The sequence below is a fragment of the Podarcis pityusensis genome (genome assembly GCF_964106645.2).
Source record: "Podarcis pityusensis genome assembly, chromosome: 12".
Classification (NCBI taxonomy): Eukaryota; Metazoa; Chordata; class Lepidosauria; order Squamata; family Lacertidae; genus Podarcis; species Podarcis pityusensis.
In genome coordinates, this window is record NC_138037.1 from 57,024,356 (window position 1) to 57,042,902 (window position 18,547).

The 18,547-nt window shown below is 46.6% G+C and overlaps 1 long non-coding RNA gene across 1 annotated transcript in view; it reads right to left on the reverse strand.

Annotated features, from left to right (window-relative positions):
* Positions 1–6,917: 6,917 nt before the first annotated feature.
* The window catches only part of LOC308460085, a 31,194-nt gene continuing 19,564 nt past the window's right edge, over positions 6,918–18,547 (reverse strand). The window contains exon 3 of the long non-coding RNA XR_013978466.1: positions 6,918–7,115. This is a non-coding gene — a long non-coding RNA (uncharacterized lncRNA). The remainder of the gene's footprint in view (positions 7,116–18,547) is intronic.

Here is an 18,547-nt window from a genome sequence, read left to right on the forward strand (position 1 = left end):
TAATTTATTGTTCCTTCAATTTTTGAAATGCTCTTTACAGTATGTGTGACTTTAAAGAGCACTTAATAAACTCTTGTTGTACCAAATTTGGCTTTGTTTGGACTTTTTTTGACCATAGGAACGCATGAATTGGATTTCAATGCATTCCTATGGGATTTCGTGCTTCGCAAGACGAAAAATTTGCTAGACGAAAAAACTCGCGGAACGAATTAATTTCGTCTTGCGAGGCACCACTGTAATGTTCCTTCCTCTGTTTTAAACTGGCTGGGTACATTGCTAACTTGCTGCAATGTGAGGGTAAAGCGGTTCACATGGAAATCCCCTCTTTTTGCCCCAAAGGCTGGGTTGTTTTTGTTGAGTGTGGGAACCAGGTAAGATTTCTCCTTACTCCGTTAGCTACATTCCAAGGTGTGGGATTGCATTCACTACAAAGTAATGCTGCCAGATGTTGTTGCAGTGCACACAAGCTTCAACATGACTGGATTCTTAGAACAGTTTGATGACTGCAACCATTTCTGAATATTAACTCTTTCTGCACTTTTAACAAAACTGAACAGCCTAGTCCTTGGACTCTTTTCTGTGAAATATGCAAGACTTGTTGGCTGTGTACACACTATACTTCTAAAGTGTGTGTGTGTGCATGCACGCGCACACACACATGTATTCATAACAATGAATTCTCAGCTGCTCACCAACCTGTGGTCCCCAAGATCCACTGGAGAAGTCAATGGCAGTTAAACTGGTATAAAATGCATATATCTGGAGTGTGGACATTATACAACAGAAAGTGGTGCAGCCGCTATATCTTACAGAGCTTCTAGGAGCATCCTATTTCAGGTCGCAGCGAAGGGATTGTTTTTTGAATACCACACTATATTAAAAAAAACCAAGAAACAACCCCCTTGTTTTTCTAAAACCAGCAGGTCAGAAAGGTTTGACCAACCAACCAACAAATCCTTTCGGGACATTCTGTGTTTCTGTGCATGAACATTTTGATATGAGAAACATTCAGACATGCTGTCCCCCAACGATACTCTGATGAGCAGATCTGTCCTGAGGTATACATAATCAGCTTTCATAGGAAGAGCATCAAAAGCTTCCTTATATTGGCTCAGTGTTGTCTATGCTGACTCTCCAGGGTTTTTCAGACAGTGGATGTTCCTAGCCCAACCTAGAGATGCCACATGACATTGACAAATAGAGGCATTTGGCTTAATTTAGAGTTTGACAGCACACGGCGCACAAATGCCAGTGTGGAGTGTGGCTTAGAGTGCCTGATTAGGTCTGAGTTCAAATCCTGAGCTCCTTGACAGAAGGGTGGGATACAACAGGAATGACATAAGAACTCGATGCCATTATGTGTGTGTGTGTGTGTGTGTGTGTGTGTGTGTAAGCCAATTTGATTGCTTTTTTAAATAACCCCAATCTCCGAGTGGTGTGAGATTCCAAGCGGTTTGTGTTTCCTTTTGGAAACAGGGCGCAGCGGAGACTCTGGTGATAGGTGGTTTATTTACACATCTATACAACCAGAGCCTGTGATGGTGGGGTTCACAGCATCTTGTTTCTCCCACAGCTGCAGCCTTGGATCTAAACAGACATCAGACATGGTGCTCTGACCCTCTCTCCAGCTGGCTACTTCCCCTCCAGGTCACATCGCTGCTTCTCTCAACTTTAAACTCTGGCTTTATCTGTTGAGAGAGGGGAGCCCACTCATTTGCCATCTTGCACTGAGCCCCTTAATCCCCCTTAATCTCATCACCCAGGCTATCACCTCACCAGGAGGCTATTCCTAGAAAGGAAGGTTGCACGAAGACCATTGCACTGTGACTCCAGGCTAGAAACCGGATTGGTGTGTGCACTTGAGAAAGGGAAAGAGAAATAAAAAATACTAGCTGCCAGGAAAACCAGTTATGCTATGAGCAAATGATTATCTCATTCTGCCTTCCAGTTCATCATGTAGAAGGAGACCCCTCTGGCATTCCACAGCTGTTACCCATCATATTTTCTTTGGGAAGGAACAATACTTCTGTCTTGGTTCTCACCTTGGCCCATCTTTATGTTGAGCTCCTATATGCTCCGATATGCTTTTGTGGCATCACAGGGAGTCTACAGCCAATGGTAGCAGCTGAGGAGGCATCATCCTAACCTTCTCAGTGCTCACAATGGTAGGTGCAACTCAGCAGCGATTTGTTCTTTTGCTTGGTTATTATTAAATGGATTTGTAGGTCACACTTTATCAGTGCTGATACCAGGGAAATGCACACCATAAACCTAGGGGCTAGAGGACATTTTTCAGCCAGACGGCTGTATTTCTTTCTGGGCAGTGTCCCAGAGGCCACATGCTAGTGGTGTTGGGGCCAGAAGAAAAAAGGAACAGGTCAAGGAATGTTACTCTCATCTTTGTACAGGAGGTTGCATTCTAGAGATTTCTACACCACCACTCCTCTCTCCACCCAGTTTATTAAGCATAATCACATCTGCCATGTATGAGCTAGTTGAGATTCCTGCATTGCAGGGGGTGGACTAGATGATCCTTGGGATCCAACTCTACAATTCTATGAAGGAAACACCCCAAGCAGGCAAAAGCACTTGAGGAGGGTTTGGTGTAAGGCCGGCGATAATGGTTGGACAGAGTGGTTTGGGGGGCTGCATTCCCACCCCTGTACTAGAATGAAAACAAATCCTGAAACTGAGACTCCAAGACTTTGGCCACCTCATGAGAAGAGAAGACTCCCTGGAAATGACCCTGATGTTGGGAAAGATGGAGGGCACAAGGAGAAGGTTGATGAAAGAGGACGAGATGGTGGGACAGTGTTCTCGAAGCTACCAGCATGAGTTTGACCAAACTGTGGGAGGCAGTGGAAGACAGAAGTGCCTGGCGTGCTCTGGTCCAGGGGGTCACAAAGAGTCCCACGAAGACACCACTACACGACTAAGCACCAACAACAAAACAAACACAGGGATTTCCAACATTAGTTGCACTCAGGCCTTGTCAGCCCTCTGGACCTGTTGCAAGAAGGCAAGTAGGTGTGGGACCATATTCTAAGGGCAGGCTGACCTGGGTGGGGCAGTGCCTCCTTTGCCCCCACTGTGCATAACCCATGATGAAAAAAGCAGATACATTGTGATAAATAGCAATGATTAAATAGCGCTCTCGTGCAACAAATCTGCTTCCATCACCAGCTCAAAAAATGTTGGGGTTGGAGTTTTTTTTTAAAAAAAAAATAATAATAATCAGGCTTTTTGCAGTTTCCCTCTGTCTCCAGCCTTTCACAGCCTGTGTGACTGCTGATTCTTTCTTCAAGGGAGCTTTTTTACACACAAGACCAGACACTACACTGAATGGCAAATCCAGACTTGAAATCTGCAGAAGTGCTTTAGAATGACATGTAGCCATGAAAAGGTAATTTGAATCTTAGCTAACTTGTGTGCTATGGCAAAGAGAACGATGAGAACTTGGAAGCAATCATAGGAGAAGTATTTATATAAAACAAGATCAAACCAGCCATTGAGAAAAAGAGGCAGGGAGACAAAAACACATTTCATATGATGAAGAGCCAATGCCAATTTTATTAGCCCAAAGAGAAATAAATCCTTGTTTTCCTTTCACTTCCAGCTGAAATCTTGTACTATTATTTCATCGCAACCATTTCCTCTTTAGTGATTCAACACCTGGTGATGGGGCTCAGCGATCAAGTTACAAGGAGATGAATGATCAACATATAAGAGGATTAACCCCTGAATCCATTCTTTATTTTGCATTTCCTGTTCTATGCAAATACTATGTACTTATCTGATTTTCTCTAATATAGAAATCTAGCCAACCAATCTCACCTTTTGAAACATTTGGGCGTCAGAAGAATGAACTGATAGTAACAGAATAGTTTAAAGTTGTGTAGCAGTCAGTGCTTCTGATTACTCTGCATTTAGACTAGTACTGGGATGAATCTTTTGATGCCTCCCCCCCCCCCCCCAGTTGACTGCTGGTGGACAAACTGAACATGCCCTCAAAATGGTGGTGAGAGAGAATATTTCAGAAACATTTCAGGGGGAAGGGATTTTGCACTGCACTTATTAAATGTGCACATGGCCATGGGGTCTTTATTCCTCTGCTCTTTCAAAAGTTTTGGAGCCTTGCTCACACTTGTGGAAGCATGAAACTCTCAGCATTCTGGATTCCAGCCCGGTTGTACTTCCTGGAAACCAGATTTATGGTTTAAATCTCGCAGGATTAACCACAAGCCACAATGAAGAACAAACCTTGTTACAGCTCATGGTTAGTATGAAGAGAGGCAAACAACGAACCCAGGTTCAGACTCTTCCTGAGGGTTTTCCAATCACTTTTGCTTGCACTGATGGATAAAGAGGGGTGTGGGGGTAGACACTAGCTTTTTGTACTTCCTTCCCTGCTTCACCTCTGGCCTCCTCTGCCGCTGGCATGTGACTCCCAGAAGGTTCCCTAAAGAGAATGCAGCTCTTGGACTGAAAATGTTCCCTCTGACTAGGGTGTGTCAGAAAAAGTTAAACTATTACTGGTGGTCTGCTGTTGTTGCTACAGAGGTTCTCCCACGGGCCTATAACAAATGTACATATTTAAGAAGCTCCCAGTATTCACTACCACAACTGAACTACTTTTGAACTAGTTTTGAATTATTTATGGGTAGGCAAACTAAGGCCCAGGGGCCGGACCTGGTCCAATCACCTTCTAAATCCGGCCCGCGGATGGTCCAGGAATCAGCATGTTTTTACATTAGTAGAATGTGTCCTTTTATTTAAAATCTCTGGGTTATTTGTGGGGCATAGGAATTTGTTCATTCCCCCCAATGTAGTCTGGCCCCCCAAGAGGTCCGAGGGACAATGGACTGGCCCCCTGCTGAAAAAGTTTGCTGAGTGTGCGGGACCCCACAACATTCCCCATGAAGGGGCAGGGCACCCACAAATTTTTGCGTGGGCTGCATACGCCACGGGGGCTTGTGCGCTCAATGTCAGCATGCCCAGCGGTGGAGCGTATGCTCCCACCAAGCGCCCCTCCAAGGGAGCCCGCTGTGCCCAGCCCAGCTGAGGAGTGGAGCAGCAATGCAGCCCTGGAATCTCCTTCCTCTCTCTGCTTCCCAGGTCAGACCTGACCCAGGAGTGGAGATGCACTTGGGCAGCCAAGTGCAGGAGAGGGGTGGCAACGCTCCCGCTGCCGCCTCTTTTCCACTCCACCCCCGGGTCAGACTTGACCCGAGAGCGCAACCGCGACTGTGTGTCGGAGCCAGGCTCCAAGTTGCACCCCCCTCTCCAAAATGCAGCCTGGCCGCTGTGGGCGTGCTGGCGGGCGTGTCCCGGGGCCAAGCCGTTGTGCCAAAATTATAGTGTAAATATGTTTCTATGTTTAGGGACCCAACCCCAATGATTGTGAACATTGCACTCTCAGCGAGCAAAAATGGTAGCAACTTGTATAATGTTTAAGGTCCAATTTAAAGTGGAAACTAATTCAAGGCTAGCTAGCTCATTACTTTCTTTCTGACATTCATTCCAAAATACAATTAATATTTTAAAACCGCTTGGAAACAGAAAGCTAGCTTGGAAGCTGTTGGGTCAAGGTCTTTCCTTCTTAATTATCTCTGTGGACATTTGCTTCTTAAGAAACTATAGAATAATAAATACCCTCAATTCCCTATTGTTCTTTTGAATCTATATGTCAAAACTTATATTCTAATATGACATGTCCAATAATGACATTTGATGAAAGAATACAATCCCACTAGGCTAGTTAATTGGTACTAATACTTGTTTAAAAATTACAATAGTAGAAAGTGTTCTTTTTTAAAAAATGGATCAATAGGAGACATTGCAATTGGTGCTTTAAGCTATGCAAAACTGCACTCTGTCTCGCAGTGGAAAAATGAACACCACAAATTCATAATTCTATATACAGATATTGAGGGCCAATTCACGCCTTGCTTTTTAAGCTTTAATGTGCATATGTGGCACTGTTCTTTTGGAATAACATACACCCATTTACATGGCTGGGTTGACCTGAAATACATAGAAAAGTAGAGGTCTGAGCATGGGTGTAGCCAAGGGGGGCAGGGAGGGGCAGCTGTCCCCCCTAAATAAATAAAAATACATAGCAAATTCTGCATCCCCCTAACAAAAGGTCTGCCCCCCCACAAAAGGCCTGTGCCCCCCCTAACAAAAATCCTGGCTACACCCATGGGTCTGACTCTTCCGTTTCAGTCTCTCTGCTTTCTTGCAAAAAACCCTGCATAACTGCTATATTGCTGTCTAAATTTAGATAACTTTTGCACCAAAGTTCAAAGCATAAATCAGCCCTGGTGGCAGCTGCCTGAGACTGTCCAAGGAATTCCCAGGTGAGCAGGTCATGCTGGATATATTGCAGTCCTATATCAGATACCAGGACATGAAAAGTTTCATGTTCAAATCTAAACATGTGTTTTGTTTAAAATAAACTCACCACCACCACTGAATTGCCTGATCTGAGTGAATGGCAATGTTTTCTCATTAGCATGTCTATGTAAACTCAAAATGCAGAACCCTGGTGCTTAATGCCCTTCAGGTCTTCACTTTATTCCGTGGGGCTTGTAGTCAGAGAAATGCCCATGCGCTCCTTTTTTTGAAGAGCAAGAGATGTGCAACCGTAACAATAAGAAAGAAGCCTGAATTCAAAGAATTCAGTAAAGTGGATCAGGCTTGGTAGACCTCAGCAGTGGAAATCATGGCAGATGGAGGAATAAGTTCACACCCATGGCTTCTTGCTAGAAACATATATCGAGTTTTGTGATGTTGGACAGAGAGAGGAGGGGAGGGAACAGGCAAACCTTAGTGATGCATATGGTAGCATTGACTTAGGAAACACAGCCAAGTCTATGGAATATTAGTGGTGTGTATGTGTGAGATGTATTGTTTATTGAAAGTATTGGTAATAAAGGTAAAGTAAAGGTACCCCTGCCCGTACGGGCCAGTCGTGTCCGACTCTAGGGTTGCGCGCCCATCTCACTTAAGAGGCCGGGAGCCAGCGCTGTCCGGAGACACTTCCGGGTCACGTGGCCAGCGTAGTATTGGTAATCCTACCTTCATTTGTAGGTGCTAGGACAGAAATATGCAGTCTAAACCAAAATGAAACAATAAGATTAAAATGACAAAACACAAAAATACAGACTTCAATTACAAATCACAGCACTAGCAGTGGCAAAAATTCAACCATGCTATACACCTTGAGCCTCTCCAAAAGCCTAGGCAAAATGTAGATACAACACAGTGGCTCAAAATACACCAATCAACTAAAGCTTTAGTTTATTAATTAATAATGACAATTTGATAATGAGAGCAAATTTTAATCAATGAGTATGAATTAAGTCCACATTTGTTTTGAGGTTATTTTGGTTCTGATGTCTTATAATAATAGGAGGTGACATGAATATTTAAGATCGCTTTTCCCAATTAACAATGAATGGTGGGCCTTGATTATAAATTCTCTCCCACTTCTTTCTACATCTCAAAATAGTGTGTATGCTGCAGTTTACAAAACTGCAAATATGTTTATTCAGTTAATGAATAATTCAATTTAATCAATTAAAAGGCAGGGAATTAAGCAACTAATACATTGTTATAAATACATAGATCAGAGTTTTAAATTCCTGAACCTTTCCAGAACAGCTGCTAATTTTAAGACACATTTGTGAAAGCATTTTCTTTTACAAGAGACTGAGGATAAACTCTCTTTTCTGTGGTACAAACACAGACTTGGTTGTTACGTAAGATTCAAGAACTTATCCGATATAAAAATGGGAATATTTTACAGTTAAAAAATACACCCCACCTGCAAAAATGAATTAATGAAAACAATCCCTGACCTGCAACATAAAAGCACACACAATTCATGGGTGTAGCCAGGCCTTTTGTTAGGGGAGGCAGGCCTTTGTTTTGTTAGGGGGGGGGGGCAGAACCTCAGTTAGCTATGTATTTTTATTGATTTTGGGGGGTGGCAGCTGCCCCTCCTTGGCTATGCCCATGACACAAATGCAACTGTACTAAACTCAGAGCTTTCTAAGATGTTTATCAGCCCACACTCATTTTCCAAGACGACAAGAGTGACTTAATGTTCAGGCTGTTGAATATCATTAACAGATTTGAAGTCTGTCTGACTTGAAAAGTGTTTTTTGAGTCTCAAGCAGTGCTTATCTTCTAATACAAAAGGTGCCAAAGCTGAAGGTTCCCTGGAAGACACATTTTTTGCTCTGGAAAGCATACCGTGAATCCCAGATGTGTGGGGCTGCTTGTGGTTTACTCAGCAGTGCGGGGGAAAGAGTCTCTTGGTTCTTGTTACTTCACAGGACTGAGCTCTGGAACTCAAAACAGCTTCCAGGGCTAGAGCTGTGGCTCAAATTAAGGCCCAGTTATGAGGTCCAAGTTTTCTAATTGAATTAAGCTGAAATGCACACATCGGATGGAGGCTTGAAGCCATATGCAAACGGAGGACAGGCACAGCAATAATTGGGTGGGGAGGGAGGGACAACGTGTAGGACAGTTGCACTGCGGTCACACCGAGAAGGGCTTTTGGGCTGTAGAGCCTCAGCACAGCCTTGGAGCACGAGGCATATTGACGCTGCACCGTCCTCCTGGTCACACACCCTGGGAACTGTAGTTCTGAGAGAGAGGATTGGAAATCTCTGAATGCCATTCTACACCTTACGACTTATGTAGAATGAGGTGGAAGATTTTTCTTTTAGGAGGGGCAGGGGTAGAGGAGGGGGGACCGTTCACCTCGGATGTCATCACTGAGGGGGGTGACATTTGGCACGCCGCCTGGCTGCGACTCCCAAGCCTACCCTGAGTCATCGGAGGAAGGGGCAGAGCTGCGTGCGTTGCCAGCGGCCTTCCCCCCTTCATTTTGACACCTTGGGGGAGGCTTGGGAATTGTGGGCGGTGCGCCATTGCCCCCTGCTCCTGGGCTGCTTCCTGGCGGGGGGAAGCCTCCCCCGAGCTGTCAAAAGGAAGAGGGAATGGAGGAAGGCTGCTGGCACAGTGGCGTGGCTCCCTCCTCCTCCTCCCACCGCTCAGGAAGCAGCCCACCATGGTGGCTCGTTCTGCCCCCATGGGCATCTTGCCCCCTGGGATGCTTGCCCCACCCCCTGGCCCTGCCCCCAGGTGCCGGAGCAGCTAGCTCTGCCTCCGGAATGGACCCCGTTTGCATCCTAAGGTACCACTGTACTCTTGCAAGTGTAGTTGTGTGTGCATGCGGAAGGTACCCAAATGCCATGGCTTCTGGCTGCCAGTGGTTGGGCTGCTGTGATGTCACAGCCTCTGTTGTCATAATAAAGAATCATAGTACATACAGCAGGTTGCTTTGGGGTAACAGGAGAAACCTTTGCTTCAACACTCAAGGTAGCAGGCAATCTTTATGGCTTAAAGTAGAAAGAAATGAGAGTCCAGCTAAACATACCTGAAAGTGCATCTCCACTCCCACCGTTCAGTCCAAACACTGAGGCCCAGTGCCGAGGGCCTTCTGGCGGTTCCCTCCTCTCCCTGCAAGAAGCGAAGTTACAGGGAACCAGGCAGAGGGCCTTCTGTGGAATGCCCTCCCATCAGATGTCAAAGAAATAAACAACTATCTGACGTTTAGAAGACATCTGAAGGCAGCCCTGTTTAGGGAAGTTTTTAATGTTTAATGCTGTATTGTTTTTAATATTCTATTGGGAGCCGCCCAGAGTGGCTGGGGAAACCCAGCCAGATGGGTGGGGTATTAAATAATAATAATAATAATAATAATAATAATAATAATGAAGAACTTACTAACAGTATGAGCTGTTTGACAATGGAACAGACTCCTTTCAAAGATGGTGGACTCTCCTTCGTTGGAGGAAGGTTGGATAGTCATCTGTCATGGATGCTTTAGTTGAGATTCTTGCATTGCAGGGGGCTGGACTAGATGACCCTTGGTGGTCCCTTCCAACTCTATGACTCTGTGCACTTAGGATTTGCTTCAGTTGTGGGACTTTTAAGCAAACCCTTTTTCTCTGAAGTTTTAGTTTTTCATTTACTCTTCACATCATCAATTGTTCTCATATAGCAAGAATGGGAAATGAGACATTGAAATGTTTGTCCCTATAACTCTCTTCTGACACTTATGATCCAGACCTTGTTTGGGAATCTTTGTATTTTAAATACACATGGTCCATGACTACTTGATCAAGAATGAAGAACAGTTATCGGTTGCCAGACATCTGTATTTGTTTATTTGCAGTGGAGCATTTGGGAAATGAGTAGAAATGAACAGATTATGTTAAATCCAGCCCCCATATAAACATTATGTTCGATTCCAAAAGAGGTTCTTGACTAGTACTGGTGAGTTCTGTATAAAGTATGCTTAGTGTTAAGGTTTAGTCTTATTATAAGTTATTGTAAGTTTAAGTTAAGTCTGCTGCAACTGGATTTCTTATGGACAGTGCCAATCCTGAATGTATTTGATTTCTGACCATTATGCTCATTTGCCTTCAGTAGCGGTAAAGCTCTGCACGTGCTGTTACTTTCAAGCCAATTAAAAGTTTGGGGGGTGGGGGTGGGGGTGGAGGTTCCAGCAGACAACGTGCTTCTGCATCCTGTGCCTTAGCCTGTCCTCACATTCCAGATCCCTCAAGCCCAATGGTTTAACCCCCCCCCCATTCTCTTTATCTTCGTCTGCGGCTCCCTGCTTTGTCGAGTGAGGCGTCCATTCCTGGTGCAGAACAGAAACGGAAGCCCCTTTCTGGCACCATTTTTTGCATGTGTGTAAGTGGGAGCGCATGTGTTGACAGGAACCTAAGCAGTGCCCCTGCTCTGCAGGACCGAGCTGACCCACACCACCTGGCAGCCCTAGCCTGCCTTTCCTGAAATTACCGTATTTTTCGTCCTATAGGGCGCACCGGCCCATAGGACGCACCTAATTTTTTTGGGGGGGGGAAATGAATAAAAAAAATATATCCCCCCCCGCCGCGGCTGCCGCCCCAAGCCTTGCGGACACTCGCCCGAAGCACGGGGAGCCCTCCGGAGGGCTCCCCGTGCTTCGGGCGACAAGCTCCCGCCCCAAGCCTCGCGCGCCGGCGGGACCTCCTGCCGGGCGCGCAAGGCTTGCGGACACTCACCGGGCTTGCAAGGCTTGCGGATAACTTCCTGAAGCCTGGAGAGCGAGAGGGGTCGGTGCGCACCGATGCCTCTCGCTCTCCAGGCTTCAGCGAAAGCCTGCATTCGCCCCATAGGACGCACACACATTTCCCCTTCATTTTTGGAGGGGAAAAAGTGCGTCCTATGGGGCGAAAAATACGGTAGTGTGCACATGATGGGGTGGGGGAAAATAAAATCAGAAAATAAAATCAGATCAGAAGCAGAAATATTTTGTTATTGTGAAGAAGGAAAGCAAGAAACACACAGGACACACATGCAGACATGGCCTTTCCTGCAACATTCTCCCTGTCCCCATAATGCTGGGTGACTGTTAAGGAAGAGGGGGGTTGCCTGGAGGGAGAGAGGGAGAGTGGGGAGGGGTAGAAGGAGAAAAAAACACAAAAGATACTCCTCACTTTCAGGTATTTTTAGATCCCTCCTTATAGCACACCAATCACACTACAGTGATACCTCGGGTTACATACGCTTCAGGTTACAGAACTCGCTAACCCAGAAATTGTGCTCCGGCGGCACGGCAGCAGCAGGAGGCGCCATTGGCTAAAGTGGTGCTTCAGGTTAAGAACAGTTTCAGGTTAAGAACAGACCTCCAGAACGAATTAAGTTCTTAACCCGAGGTACCACTGTATTTCATACTAGCATGAGAAAATTATCACTGAATTTTGTTTTTCTGCAGACTAAAGGAAAACAGGTAAACATTTCCAGTTAAATCCTAAAGTCTCAGTATTGCCTGGCTGGAGACGGGAGTGGATTTGTAACACGAAGGAACAGTTTCAAGGCTCTTATCTGTATGTAGGTTGCCTGATGTAAGACTGCCACCTAGCGAAAGTTTTGCTATATTTGCTGTTAAGCTATATATGTACAGTGACACCTCGGGTTGCGAACGCTGCGGGTTGCATGTTTTCGGGCTACGGAGTGTGCTGAATCCGGAAGTACTGGAATGGGTTACTTCCAGGTTTCTGCGCTCGCACATGTGCAGAAGTGCAAAATGACGTCACGCTCATGTGTAGAAGCACCAAATCGCATCACGTGCGTGCACAGACGCAGCACTGCGGATTGTGAACGCTGCGGGTTGCGAATCTGCCTCCCACACGGATCACGTTTGCAACCCGAGGTAAGACTGTACATTACTAATAATATAATAATAATTTATTATTTATACCCCGCCCATCTGGCTGAGTTTCCCCAGCCACTCTGGGCAGCTCCCAATCAAATGTTAAAAACAGTACAGCATTAAATATTAAAAACTTCCCTAAACAGGGCTGCCTTCAGATGTCTTTTAAAGACAGGATAGCTGCTTTTTTCCTTCACGTCTGAAGGGAGGGTGTTCCACATGGTGGGCGCCACTACCAAGAAGGCCCTCTGTCTGGTTCCTTGTAACCTCACTTCTCGCAATGAGGGAGCCGCCAGAAGGCCCTTAGCACTGGATCTCAGTGTCCTGGCTGAACGATGGGGGTGGGGACGCTCCTTCAGGTATACAGGACTGAGGCCATTTAGGGCTTTAAAGGTAAGCACCAACACTTTGAATTGTGCTCGGAAATGTGCTGGGAGCCAATGCAGATCTATCAGGACCAGTGTTATGTGGTCCCGGCGGCCACTCCCAGTCACCAGTCTAGCTGCCGCATTCTGGATTAATTGCAGTTTCTGGGTTACCTTCAAAGGTAGCCCCACGTAGAGAGCATTGCAGTAGTCTAAGTGGGAGATAACTAGAGCGTGCACCATTCTGGCGAGACAGTCTGCAGGCAGGTAGGGTCTTAGCCTGCGTACCAGGTGGAGCTGGTAGATAGCTGCCCTGGACACAGAATTAACCTGCACCTCCATGGACAGCTGTGAGTCCAAAATGACTCCCAGGCTGCACACCTGGTCCTTCAGGGGCACAGTTACCCCATTCAGGACCAGGGAATCCCCCACACCCGCCCGCCCCCTGTCCCCCAAAAACAGTACTTCTGTCTTGTCAGGATTCAACCTCAATCTGTTAGCCGCCTTCCATCCTCCAACCACCTCCAGACACTCAGACAGGACCTTCACCACCTTCACTGGTTCTGATTTAAAGGAGAGGTAGAGCTGGGTGTCATCTGCATACTGATGAACACCCAGCCCAAACCCCCTGATGATCTCTCCCAGCGGCTTCATATAGATATTAAAAAGCATGGGGGAGAGGACGGAACCCTGAGGCACCCCACAAGTGAGAGGCCAGGGGTCTGAACACTCATCCCTCAACACCACTTTCTGGACACGGCCCAGGAGAAAGGAGCGGAACCACCGTATAACAGTGCCCCCAGCTCCCAGCCCCTCTAGACGGTCCAGAAGGATGTTATGGTTGATGGTGTCAAAGGCCGCTGAGAGATCCAGCACAACTAGGAAACAGCTCTTACCTTTGTCCCTAGCCCGCCGGAGATCATCAACCAGCGCAATCAAGGCAGTTTCAGTCCCATGGTGAGGCCTGAATCCCAATTGGAAGGGATCCAAATGGTCCACATCCTCCAGGCATGCTTGGAGTTGTTCGACAATCACCCGCTCAATCACCATGCCTAAGAATGGTAGATTTGAGACTGGGCGATAGTTGGCCATGTTGGCCAGGTCTAAAGATGTTTTTTTAAGAAGCGGTTTAATGACCGCCTCTTTCAGCGGGGCTGGGAAGGCTCCCTCACAGAGGGAAGCATTCACCACCCCGAAGAGCCCATCGCCCAGCCCCTCCCGGCTCGCTTTTATCAGCCAGGATGGGCAAGGATCAAAGAGACAGGTGGTCGGTTTCACTTGTCCAAGCAGTCTGTCCACATCCTCAGAAGTAACAGATTGGAATTGATCCCATGTAACAAGACTAGACAGAACTCTAGAACTCTCCTGCCCTAGCCCTGCTCCCACGGTAGAGTCTACCTCCTTCTGAATCTGAGCGACTTTATCTGCAAAAAAACTTTGCAAAAGCATTGTAGGAGATCTTGGGGTCCCTACCAGGCCCTGGTGGTGCAGGTGGTTCCGATAGATTGCGAACCACCTGAAAAAGTCTCCTGCTGCTGTTTTCTGCAGATGCAATAGAGGTGGCAAAGAAGGCCCTCTTCACCGTCGCCATTGCCACTTGGTAGGCTCGACGTTGAGCTCTAGCCTGTGTCCAGTCTGATTCAGAATGAGTTTTCCGCCACCGGTGCTCTAGCTGTCTCAACGCCCTCAGCTCTGGGGAAAACCACGGGGCTGTCCGGGCTCCATGCAATCAGAGAGGGCGCTTCGGAGCCAGACAGCCAATAGCCCTGGTTAACTTCGCGTTCCAGCGGGCCACCAGGGAATCAGCTGAAAGGCCATCAACTTGGGATAAAACATCCCCTACCACTCTCTGGAAGCCAATTGGATCCATTAAGTAGCAGGGGCGGACCATCCGAATCGGTCCCACCTCTCTGCAGAAGGGAAGGGTTGTGGAGAAGTCCAGTTGCACCAGGAAGTGATCTGACCATGGCACTTCTTTTGTTTAGCTTTTAGTTAGTGTCAGATCACCAACATCTGTAGAGGTAAACACCAAGTCTAAGGCATGTCCGCAGCTATGAGTTGAGCCAAACTTATTCAGGGACAGACCCATGGAGGCCATGCTTTCCACGAAGTCCCGAGCGGCCCCTTGTAAGGTCGTGTCGGCATGGATGTTAAAATCCCCCAGGACAACCAAACTAGGTGTCTCCAGGAGCATATCCGCCACGACCTGAAGCAGCTCGGGCAGCGAATCCTTGGGGCAGCGGGGAGGTCGGTACACCAATAGGAATCCTGTACTGCCCCTATTGCCCAACTTCCAGAACATGCACTCAGAAAACTGGGTCTTCCCAATAGGATGCCTGGTGCAAACTAATGACTTCCTAAAAATCACTGCAACCCCCCCTCCACGCCCACAAGGCCTAGGTTGCTGTGCGTAAGAGAAACCTGGTGGGCAAGCAGTGGCAAGGACAGGCCCATCTGCTTCATCCAACCAGGTCTCTGTCACACATGCCAGGTCAAATCCTCCATCCACAATCAGGTCATGGATGGCAGTGGTCTTATGAATAATTGACCTGGCATTGCACAGCAGCACCTTCAGGTCATGTGGGTTTCCCTTGCTGATTCTAGTATCCATCCGGTCAGGACCAGACCTGGAGGCAGGGATAGTCCTCAAACAATGACTAAACCTGCCTCCTCTGTAATGACATGGTCTGGTCTTAGCGTAACTCCTCCTCCTGCCCGTGATCACTGAGATTGGGTGTCCCAGTGCATCCCCCCCTGTGGAACCTGCCCCAGCCATTCTATTGACTGAGGCAGCCCTGACCCTTCCCCTTAAAAATCAAAATATAAACTATATATTAACTTAACAAAAAAAAACCAAAAAACAAAAAAAAACAAAAAAAGCAAGAAACAATTATGTTAAAATTAAACTACTCCCCACCCTGACTAAATATTTATCCCACCCCAAGCAGAAATACAATAATAAAACAATATAATATTATAAAAAACCCACCATTTAAGGTGCAACAAATTGTTGTTGTTGTTTAGCCGTTTAGTCGTGTCCGCCTCTTCGTGACCCCCTGGACCAGAGCACGCCAGGCACTCCTGTCTTCCACTGCCTCCCGCAGTTTGGTCAAACTCATGCTGGTCCCTTCGAGAACACTGTCCCGCCATCTTGTCCTCTTGTTGTCCCCTTCCCCTTGTGCCCTCCATCTTTCCCAACATCAGGGTCTTTTCCAGGGAGTTAACAAATTAAAAGCACTTCAAACATTTAAAACCATTTTTGTCCCTTGCTGCAGGGAGCTGCTCAGGCCTCTAAACTGTGGCGGTGAGTGCAGGCCCTGCCCCCCCAGGCCCAATGGAGTTGGCAGGAGAAGGAGCTCCTCTCCTGCTTCTAGAGCTGCTTCTACTACTAGAATGGCCAGTGCATTCACTTCTTATCTCCTATTCCACATTCTACTAATGTTAAGACAGACAAACCGGTTTTCTATATTGCTATCTAACAATTATACACTGGTTAGTTTTTATTTAATCTCTCACTTCCCAGTTGGCTTCCATCTGTCTCAAGAGACAATGGAGTGTGCCTCTGCGGGTGAAGTCAAACCGCTACGTTAGCAGCACTGAAGTGACCTCCCCTGGGTGCAAGCCTGGGCAGTGTGTATGGAGGTCCTGGACTGCCCAGGCAACCCCCCCTCTTCAGCCTTGCTTGTGTGACCCAAGGAAAAGCAGGGTAATATGTTTGGCACTAGTTTGACTTCAGGAGTGCCTAGAAGGAAGTTGTGATAGGAATTTTATGGTCTTATTTATGGTCTTGTTGTTGTTGTTTAGTCGTTTAGTCGTGTCCGACTCTTCGTGACCCCATGGACCAGAGCACGCCAGGCACTTCTGTCCTCCACTGCCTCCCGCAGTTTGATCAAACTCATGCTGGTAGCTTCAAGAACACCATCCAACCATCTCATTCTCTGTCGTCCCCTTCTCCTTGTGCCCTCCATCTTTCCCAACATCAGGGTCTTTTCCAGGGAGTCTTCTCTTCTCATGAGGTGGCCAAAGTATTGGAGCCTCAGCTTCACGATCTGTCCTTCCAGTGAGCACTCAGGGCTGATTTCCTTCAGAATGGAGAGGTTTGATCTTCTTGCAGTCCATGGGACTCTCAAGAGTCTCCTCCAGCACCATAATTCAAAAGCATCAATTCTTCGGCGATCAGCCTTCTTTATGGTCCAGCTCTCACTTCCATACATCACTACTGGGAAAACCATGGCTTTTACTATACGGACCTTTGTTGGCAAGGTGATTTATGGTCTTAGGTATATGGTAATGTTCATAACCGCACATACATGGACCGCACATACATGGATCAGCACAGGAAGGCCAACCTGGAACCATTTTGATTCCTAAACTGACCAAATGTTTTCTCTGCAAGGTCAAACTGGAAAAGTCCCCCCATTGTCTCTTTCCTCACAAATCCTGTCTTAAGGACACATTTAAGATATGAATAGGGTGTGAGCCTGTGACCTGGCCCAGGAAATAAGTATTTTACCACTACAAAAGAATGGCCAGGCTCCCCAGGCAATCCAATCAAGTAACTTGCCAGACAGGAGATAAACAAGGACAAGAGAAAAACAACATTTAAATTTCTGTGATGTAGGGGGATGTATCTGAGGGGTGCTCTTAGGTTACACCCCTTCTGTGATGTATGCATAATGTTTCTGGGGGTGGTCTTGATCTAGAGGATGGGAATTTCAAAAGTCTTTATAAGCCCTTGCACAGCATTTTTGTGGGTCCTCCTCTTTTCCTGCGAGTGAGGGGAGCACCCTGTTGCAACAGATCAATAAAGATCAAGCTTACTAGCTGCTTTGCTTCTCAATATTCTCTGGTTGGCCTGTTATTCTCTCCTACCGATAGGGAACCTATGTAAGGACTCTATATGAGCTCTTGGATACCCCATAAGGGGAAAGGGCATATTTTTATTTACAACAAAGTCCAACCAACTTAGGGACTCCACTCTGGATATGTCCCTGACATTTTGCTGTACAGCGGTACCTCGGGTTACAGACGCTTCAGGTTACATACGCTTCAGGTTACTGACTCCGCTAACCCAGAAATAGTACCTCGGGTTAAGAACTTTGCTTCAGGATGAAAACAGAAATCGTGCAGCAGCGGCGCAGCAACAGTGGAAGGCCCCATTAGCTAAAGTGGTACCTCAGGTTAAGAACGGACCTCCAGAATGAATTAAGTACTTAACCTGAGGTACCACTGTATTCCGAATAGGATTCCTCGCAAGAAAAGGGAAAAGTTGACAGCTATGTCAAGACATCACCTTGATAGTGAACACTTGCAACTGAAACATTAACTTCCTCTTCCTTTGAATATAGTAGTGGAAATAATTAACTAGTTAGAAAGACTTAAAGTCTGATTTACATAATATTTATCCTTTATGATTTTTCACACCTTCTTAATATGTTTCTCCATACACAAAAAGCAGTTCAGTCATTAGAGTATAAATAAAGTACAAGCTTTAGTTGTGCTGCAAGCTTTAATCAGCTTCTTCAGATGATTTAACAACTGAAGCACTAATTGGACAATTGGCAGTCCCCCTTTGAATGGGTGGACTGAGAACGAAAGGCATGTCTGTTAGCATAATAGGGAAGGAACAAGAAAACACGGAAGTGGCCTGTTGGTGTGCACACCAGTGCAAGTTCGTTTCGAAGTCAGCCCCACTCTGTTCATCTTGGCTTACTCCCAGGTAACTGTGCATAAGAATGCAGCCTTAATTGCCCAGGATGATGTAACTCAGATTCGGGCCATTTCCATAGAAGAGCCACCCCATCCTGCCAATTCCCAGTGTAGAATCATAGAATTGTAGAGCTGGAAGGGACCCTGAGGGTCATCTAGTCCAACCCCCCTGCAATGCAGGAATCCTGCCCAC